We start from the raw sequence: 8,528 nt of genomic DNA on the forward strand, positions 1-8,528 counted from the left end.
TGTATCTGATGTTGTGATCCTTGAGGAGAAAGATTGTGATTTTAAAAAGTTTAATATGTTAGCCCTAATTTTATCCAGGATATGCAGAAATTTGGTAAATGAATAACTATCAGATAACACCCACTTACAAAGACATTTATAGTAAGAGAGTTCAGATTTCATGAAAAGTTCAGAAATGCCTGAATTAAAATTCCAACCAAGGCTTTTGTGTGACAATTTTACTTACTTAACCATTCTTAATATAAGTTTTAACATATATAAGTTGGGAATAATGTTAACAATCTCGTTGTGTTATTCTGGAATTTAATACATAATATGTGATATATAATATAATATGGAATATTGAAATATGCCTAGCCAAATACTAGAGGATGGAGTCTTTCATTATAATACAGTTGTTACAAACATATAGTAAAGACTAAAATTAGTGGGTAGAGACCACAAAGAAAAATATTTGGTAGATGTTTCTGAGCAAGTTTGGCTCTGAAATTATCATCAAATTAACTAACTGCAAACAGGAAAAACAGTAGCTCTACAACAGAGAAGTGGACAGCATCTTTCTCGTGTTATCATAATTAGCCTCACCAGTAGAGGACATTCTGTGCATTTGTACATGACACCTAGCTGGATCTCACTTAACTGGATATGATACCTAGAGATACATCACTTAACAGTATGCCCATCTACACGGACCGAAGGCTGTCCTAGTCTTTAGTTCTCCCTTGTTTCTCAAATGCGTCAATATTACGAAAGACAGGCAGCAGGGTTGTTGCACAGGTGAGTCATGACAGACAATATGCAGTCTTGGACTGGGTCTTGTGGCTGAAAAGAAACAACCAATGGGACAAATGAAATTGAAATATAGTCTGTCAATTAGAAGCTACTATATATGTATATATACATTTAGAATTTTATGAGTTATACTGGCAAGTCAAATGACATTGAAACAATCATTAAGAAATAAAATAAATGGGATTTTTTAAATTTTTTTATATTTTTTATAATCATGGAAAATGTTAATAAAAATTTAAAAATTTAAAAAAGAAAGAAAATAGTACTTCTGTAATCCAAAGGACTTTGAATAAGATGCGGCATTTTATTTTCTTTTATTTTTTTAATATTTTTAATATATTTTTTAAATTATTTATTTATTTATTTGAGAGCGACAGACACAGAGAGAAAGACAGACAGAGGGAGAGAGAGAGAATGGGCGCGCCAGAGCTTCCAGCCTCTGCAAACGAACTCCAGACGCGTGCGCCCCCTTGTGCATCTGGCTAACGTGGGACCTGGGGAACCAAGCCTCGAACTGGGGTCCTTAGGCTTCACAGGCAAGCGCTTAACCACTAAGCCATCTCTCCAGCCCAGCATTTTATTTTGTGTGTGTGTGTGCTTTTTGTTTTTTGAGGTAGGAACTCACTCTAGCTCAGGCTGACCTGGAATTCATTATGTAGACTCAGGCTGGCCTTGAACTCATGGTGATCTTCCTACCTCTGCCTCCCTAGTGCTGGGATTAAAGGCATGCGCCACCATGCCCAACTAAGATGTGGCATTTTGTGCTTCAACAAATGTAAAGATACTAGCGAAGATTTCTAGCAGACTGTTTTTAGTGTTAAGTTTACTATATCCTCTGTACTTCCGCTACGATGTGTTTCAGTTCATCTCTAAGTTTGTTGCTGTTGTCAGGCCGGCATTGGGAATAGCGCTCCTGTTGATGCTTACTCTGCATTTACTTATTTGGAGGGAGGGGCACCAGGACCTCTTGCTGGTGTAAACAAACACCTGATGCTTGTGCCACTTTTTGTGTCCAGCTTATATGGGCACTGGAGAATTGAGCCCAGGTCAGCAGGCTTTGTAAGCAGGTACCTTTAACGACTGAGTCTTCTTCTTAGCCCCATAAATGTTAATTTCCTGATTTTGTAAGTATTCTTAGGTAAGACTATGTGCTTATTCTTATGAAGTCCATATGTAATACTATACTCTCAAATGAGCCAAAGAAAAAAATAGAAAATGAAAGCAAATATGGAAAACAAAAAGGAAGTCAGGGCATGAGTGACTACAACTTTCTTCAGTTTAAACTTCTCAGCAAACGTGTATATGTGAAAATGTCTATTTGTAGGATACCAAACTTTTAAGTTCATATCCCTAACCAAAGGCACTAGTAACTAAAAGATAACAGGAATTTGGATCAAACTGGGAAAATAGGGCTGGAGAGATGCCTTAGCGGTTAAGATGCTTGCTTGTGAAGCCTAAGGACTCATGCTTGACTCTCCGGGTCTCACGTACGCCAGACACACAGTGACACAAGTGCTCAAGGCCGCACTTGCATACAGGGGTGCACGCGTCTGGAGTTCGGCCGCAGTGCTAGCATGCCAGCTCTCTCTCCCTCTATCTCTCTCTGGTGCATGAACATAAAAAAAAGGCCAGTCTGTTGGTCTTGCCTCAAAAAAATGAACAAATGGAAAATAATTATTAATACAGAAAATAGTACTAGAGTTCCATATATTTATACAAACTTCTGCACACATATGTAATTCTACCATTTTTATATTCATATATTCTACAGATTTTCAACACCTTTACATTTATTTTGGAAAAAGACTATGTTTGGCTTTAATTTTGAAACTTTATGTTGTTATACCTTGGCTTTATGCCTTCCTTTAAAAAGTATTTTATGTTCACTTACTATTTGGGGATTTGCTCATCTAGTAGCTACTTTTACTCAAATTACAAGTCATATTAACATTATTAATATTATTAATATTCTGTTCTAGAGAAGAATAATGTTAACAAAAACCAGTTAAGGAGAGCCCAGATCTGGCCACTGGACACACTCATGGAAGGAAGCTGCCCAAGGTTGCAAGGGTGAAGGGTGAGTCATGCAAACCCGGGTCCCAAGCTGACTCTGAGACAGACACTTTGATCAAAGCTAGTCAACACAATGTTTAATGAATCTGGGACCTACTGGATCCTCTAATGAGATTCTCATGTCATGATTTTTATTAAAAAACCCAACGTGATTAAGACATGATGAAATATTTGTTTGTCTCAAAGACATTATTTATATTTTGAATTATACTTTTAAAAACTTTAAATATTCTTCATGGTAATTTTAGGACAATTAAAATACAATGTGCATCACTGCATTATCAACAGTAGTCTACATATCATACAGTGGTGCATATTTATTATAGATGCTACAACTGGAAGTAGGGAGAACTGTTTTGGTCTCCCAGTAGTCTGATAGCTTTAAAAGCAGAGGGTCAGCCAGGCGTGGTGGCTCACACCTTCAATCCCAGCACTCAGGAGACAGAGGTACGAGTATCACCGAGAGTTCAAGGCCACCCTGAGACTGCACAGTGAATTCCAGGTCAGCCTGAGCTAGAGTGAGAACTTACCTCAAAAACTTAAAAAAAAAAAAAAAAAGCCAAAGGGTCAAGCCTATGAAGGTAGTAGATGAAGTCTTGGGGCTGGATATATGGCTAAGTGGTTAAAGGCACTTGCTTGCAAAACCTGATGTCCCAGAGTTCAATTTCGATTTCCCAGTACTCACATAAAGCCAAATGCACAAAGTGGCATATGTCTGGAGTTCAAGGCCCTGATGTGCTCTCTCTCTCTTTCTCTCTTTCCGGGCAAATAAATAACTAATGCCTTAAGTACCAGGAAGCTTGCTTTTTTAGGAAAGTTTATTTCCTGTTTCAAAAAAATACAGATTCAGGGTGGATAGATGGCTTTGTGGTTAAGGCATTGGCATGCAAAGCCAAAGGACCAAAGTTCAATTCCCCAGGACCCACATAAGCCAGATGTACAAGGAGGGGCATACATCTGCCCTGGTGTGCCCATTCTCTCTCTCTCTCTCTCTTTCTCTCTCTGCCTATTTATTTATTTATTTATCTATTTATTTCTCTCTCTCTCTCTCTCTCTCTCAAATAAATAAATAAAATTTTTAAATCTTTTAAAGTATTGGGCGAGGTGGTGCATGCCTTTAGTCCCAGCACTTGGGAGACAGAGGTAAGAGGCGCACCTTAGGTTCAAGGCTACCCTCCACCCTGAGTCTACATAGTGAATTCCAGGTCAGCCAATGCTAGAGTGAAACCCTACCTCGATAAACCAAAAATAAATAATTAAAATCTTTCAAAGTGCAGATTTATTTTCACTCCATAGGAACATGAGCAAACATTTTAAAGGGGAAATTACTGTTCCCCTGGGTCCATGATCATTTGAATTCAGGATAACTTGTATATGTTTTTCTGAAATCCAGCGTATTCATTCAGACAAATGGGTATTCCCTGTGTTCTTGTTCATGTATGAAAACAACTGGCATATTAGGTTCAGGAACAAATTTTAAAAAGTCAAAAACACAACTTATCTTCAGTTTGGGCCCAAACTAATTACAGAAAATTATTCAGGGCTGGTGATGTAGCTCAGCCATAGAGTGCTTGCCTAGAATACACAAAGCCCTGGGTTTAACCCCTAGTACCACCAGAATAAACACAAAAACAACTAAGGAACTAGAAATAATGGCTTCAACCATTTAAATAAACAATGAAACTGCAATTAATAAAGTACTGCTGATTTAACGGACTATGACATCGTAGAGAATGGGGGAGGGAAACTCATCTCATTTTTGCAATATCTATAAATAAAATATGCACACAAGAACCATATGAATAATGTTAAATAGAAAGTGCACACTAGGGCTGGAGAGATGACGTAGTGGGTAAGCGCTTGCCTGTGAAGCCTAAGGACCCTGGTTCGAGGCTTGATTCCCCAGGACCCACGTTAGCCAGATGCACAAGGGAGCGCACGCATCTGGAGTTCGTCTGCAGTGGCTGGAAGCCCTGGAGCGCCCATTCTTTCTCGTGCTCTCTATCTGCCTCTTTCTCTCTCTGTCACTCTCAAATGAATAAATAAAAATCTTAAAAAAAAAAGAAAAGAAAAGAAAGTGCACACTGATCTCAAGAATATTTTTTCCATTTATTTTGTCACTTATTCTAGTTCATTAAAATGCTCATGAAGAAAATAACCACTTAAGGCAGAAGACTGGATATATCATTGCTGTTCAGAACTTCCTGAGAGCAAAAGAAGAGAATACTAAAAATGAACTTGGACAAAAAAGGGGGGCTCGAGAGATGACTTAGGGGTTAAAACATGACTACAAAGCCTAATGACCAGAGTTTGATTCCCTAGTACCCACAAAGATTCAGATGCACTGAGGCGCATGCATTTGTAGTTTGCAGCAGCTGGAGGGCCTGGTGTGCCCATTCTCTCTGCTTGTCTCTCTTCTCTCTTTCTCTCTCTGCTCACAAACAAATTAAAAACAAAATTTAAAGAACTCATAAAAGAATAGAATGCGGGTCAATTCCCCTGGTTTAAACATAATTTTTCTTAAAACAGGTCATTCTATAAGATGAATATTTGTGTTATGCTTTGGAAATTCAAAGCAGAAAATAAAATCATAGAAAGCCCAAAACCTCATCAAAGCACCTACAGATGTTTGTAGGTTTTGGTTTCCCAGACCTTTTCGCCACACATCACACTGATCTTTTCTGTTGGTGCTACAGCCCCGGCAGTAATGAGAACCAGGCTGGTGAACAGACTGCTGCAAACTCTGTATGTGGAGAGCCAACTCTTTCTAGATGGAGCAAATCTTGCTGTTTTGAAGTCAAAGCTTTATTTTCATTCAAATTTCTTCCACCACTTTCTGTGGTATCCCTTGTACCCTCTTTCCACGTATCTGTAGTGATAATAATCTTACCAAGTTTCTTTTCCCGTTTTTCACACCCAACTTTCTATGAATGACAAAACGTCAACACTACAAAGTGAGAAATTCCCCTTCCAGCCATGTCAACTACCTCCCCTCAATTGTATCTATTGCTGCAAACAAACAGGTGGCCAGAAGCAACCTAAGGGAAGAAAGGGTTTATTTTCAGCCTACCTCAAATGATAAGAGTCCATCAGGGTGGGTATGACAGAGCAGACTGTCACAATGGCAGGCAGGAGGCAGAGAGTGAATAGGAAGTGAGGCCAAGCTGCAGAACCTCAAGGCTCACCCCCAGTGGCCCACTTCCTCCAGAAAGGCTCCACCAACTAAAGGTTCCACAACCTTCCTGAACAGTCCCAACAGCTGGGGGCTAAGTGTTCAAACACATGAGCCTAAGAGGGATTTCACATTCAAACCACAATACTATGCAAGAATGAAGACCTGAGTTAAATCGTTAGAACCCATGTGAGAAAAACAAAAAAGCCTGGCATGGTGGCATGCATTTGTAATCCAGCACCAGCAAGATGGAGAAGCGCTGGGGCGCACAGCCAGCTCCTCTAAACTACTTGGAGCTCCAGACAATGACAAGCCCTGCCTCATAAAAGGTGGACAACTCCAGAGGAGCAACACCTGAGGTTGTCCTCTAGCCTGTATACATGTACACACAATGAAAGAATAAAGAAAAATTACAAATAAAATAAAATGTCTAGTCCTTATGAAACAGTGGCATGCCTGTAATCCCAGCACTTGGGAGGTGGAAGCAAGATGTTCAAGAATCACACATCCAATTTGAGGCAAAGAGGGCTGCATGAGACCTCACCTCACAAAACCAAAACCAAAATAAAATAGCCTGTGACTTTTACATAGCAACACATCTTTTAGCAGCCAAATATATAAGGTTATTATTGAAATGTCATATTTAATTAGCTTGTTTTTGTTAATTTTTAAACTCAAGTTTGACAAGTCTTAGACTTCATTAAATTTAAATAAACATGTATTTTTGCCTTTTTCATCAAACAAAAAATGCATTTGCCTATAATTTATTAGATAGTTGAAAGTGTTCTTTTGGATTTGTTCCTTGTTTGTTGATCTGGAATTCTCTATCTAATTAGTTTTTTTATTATTTCTTGTAATTTCTCTTTATTTTTCTTCATCTCTCTTTGTGGGTATGTGTGACTATGCATACATTCATGTGAGACTATGCAGGTACATGTGTGTCTGTGTGGGTATACATTTTAGTTTTTTATTGTTATTACTGTATATTCATTGTATAAGCAATGGGCTTCTCCATGGCATTTTCATTAAAGCATACCACGTCCTCAGACCATGTTCACCTCCCACCCTCCCTGTGCCCTCTCCTCTCCTCCCCTCCACAGGTCCCTGTTCTTTCCTAAAATAGTTCCCCTTCTATTTTCATGTCTTATATACATGACTTATTTACTTAGCTTAAACTAGCTATGATGTACGGTAATCAAACCTCCCGTCAGCCTCTGAGGAAACTATCTCTTCAAGCCTGCCAGGTGATGATGGCCTGGCCTAGGCTCAGCTGACTCCATCCCTGCTCTTTCTAAGCCACCAGCCCCATCCTCACAGAGACAAAAGGCCTGCGGAGGGACTCACAGCTGCCACCAGCATCAGATTGGAGAGGCTGAGGGAGGCTCTTGACAGAAACAACTTGCACAATAACCAATGCGGGGTTAGTCTATCCAAAGAAGGTCAAAGACAGGCCACATGCTTCGTGAAATTTGGATGGTAAACGTATAAGGCAAAGAAAGGAAAGATTGAGACAAATCTAGAACACAGCTCTGTAGTATGTGGGAACATGCCTGGAGACAGACAGCCCAGGGCAGATTGTGAGGTCATATTTACAAATTATGTACCAAAAAGATGGCTGCTCACCAGCAAGCCATTACATACTGAAACTCTTCCTCCCTAGTGTGAGACCTCAAAATGTTGTCATTTTATTACAGGGAGACCTTAAAATGGAGTCATTTTATTATCTAACTAGGAATTTTTTGCTTCTACTTTCCATGTCCAACAAAATGAGAGACTGATTAGGTAACTTAGAATTCTTGTGAATCTCCAAGTTAGTGTCACCACCCAGGGTAATTAGGTCCAAAAGGATATAATAGAACAAAAGAAAGAAAAATGAATCCTGAAGGCATGGCATGGCTTCACCAATTAGGCTGTCATTATTTTAAATTTTGGAGCAGTTTCTGTTGCTTCAGAAACAGGCAGTGGGGTTGAGAGGCATGCCTGTTCTTTTTAAGAAGTCACTCACAGCTGCTCTCTACAGACAGCATCTCCTGGTGTCCCCAGGCTGGCCAGCTTGCCCTTCTTTTTCCAGGGACCAAGGCTGCCCTGACTCCAGCAGAGGCAACCCCCTGCTGTGGTAAGAAGTCAGGTGACTGAATGAAGAACTCAGCCCTCCACCTCACCCCTTCCCCCCCTGAGAAGCCCTCTGCACATCGAAGATGTGCCAGCCATAAAGAGAGGAATGAGGAATGCAGTAAAGAAAAACCTCAGTGGCATAGTCCACATGGGTGAAGAAGGTCATGGGGTCAGAGCAGATGTGACCTGGCAATCAGGAAAGGCTTCCTGGAGGAGATGATGCCAAAGATGAGGCTGTGCAATTCCCATTTACTGAGCTGAGGAAACAGAGCAGAAGGCATGCCAGAGCAAGTCAACAGCATAAACAAAATCAAGGCGAGGTAGAAAATAATAAATATTCCAGAGCCTTCCAATTTTAAGCACTTAGAACTGGGTA

The 8,528-nt window shown here is 39.9% G+C and overlaps 1 pseudogene; it reads right to left on the reverse strand.

The window, feature by feature from the left end:
- Positions 1-5,484: 5,484 nt before the first annotated feature.
- On the reverse strand, positions 5,485-8,318 carry LOC123455362 (annotated as a pseudogene).
- Between the last annotated feature and the right edge of the window lie 210 nt (positions 8,319-8,528).

Source organism: Jaculus jaculus, chromosome 16 (assembly GCF_020740685.1).
Source record: "Jaculus jaculus isolate mJacJac1 chromosome 16, mJacJac1.mat.Y.cur, whole genome shotgun sequence".
Taxonomy (NCBI): Eukaryota; Metazoa; Chordata; class Mammalia; order Rodentia; family Dipodidae; genus Jaculus; species Jaculus jaculus.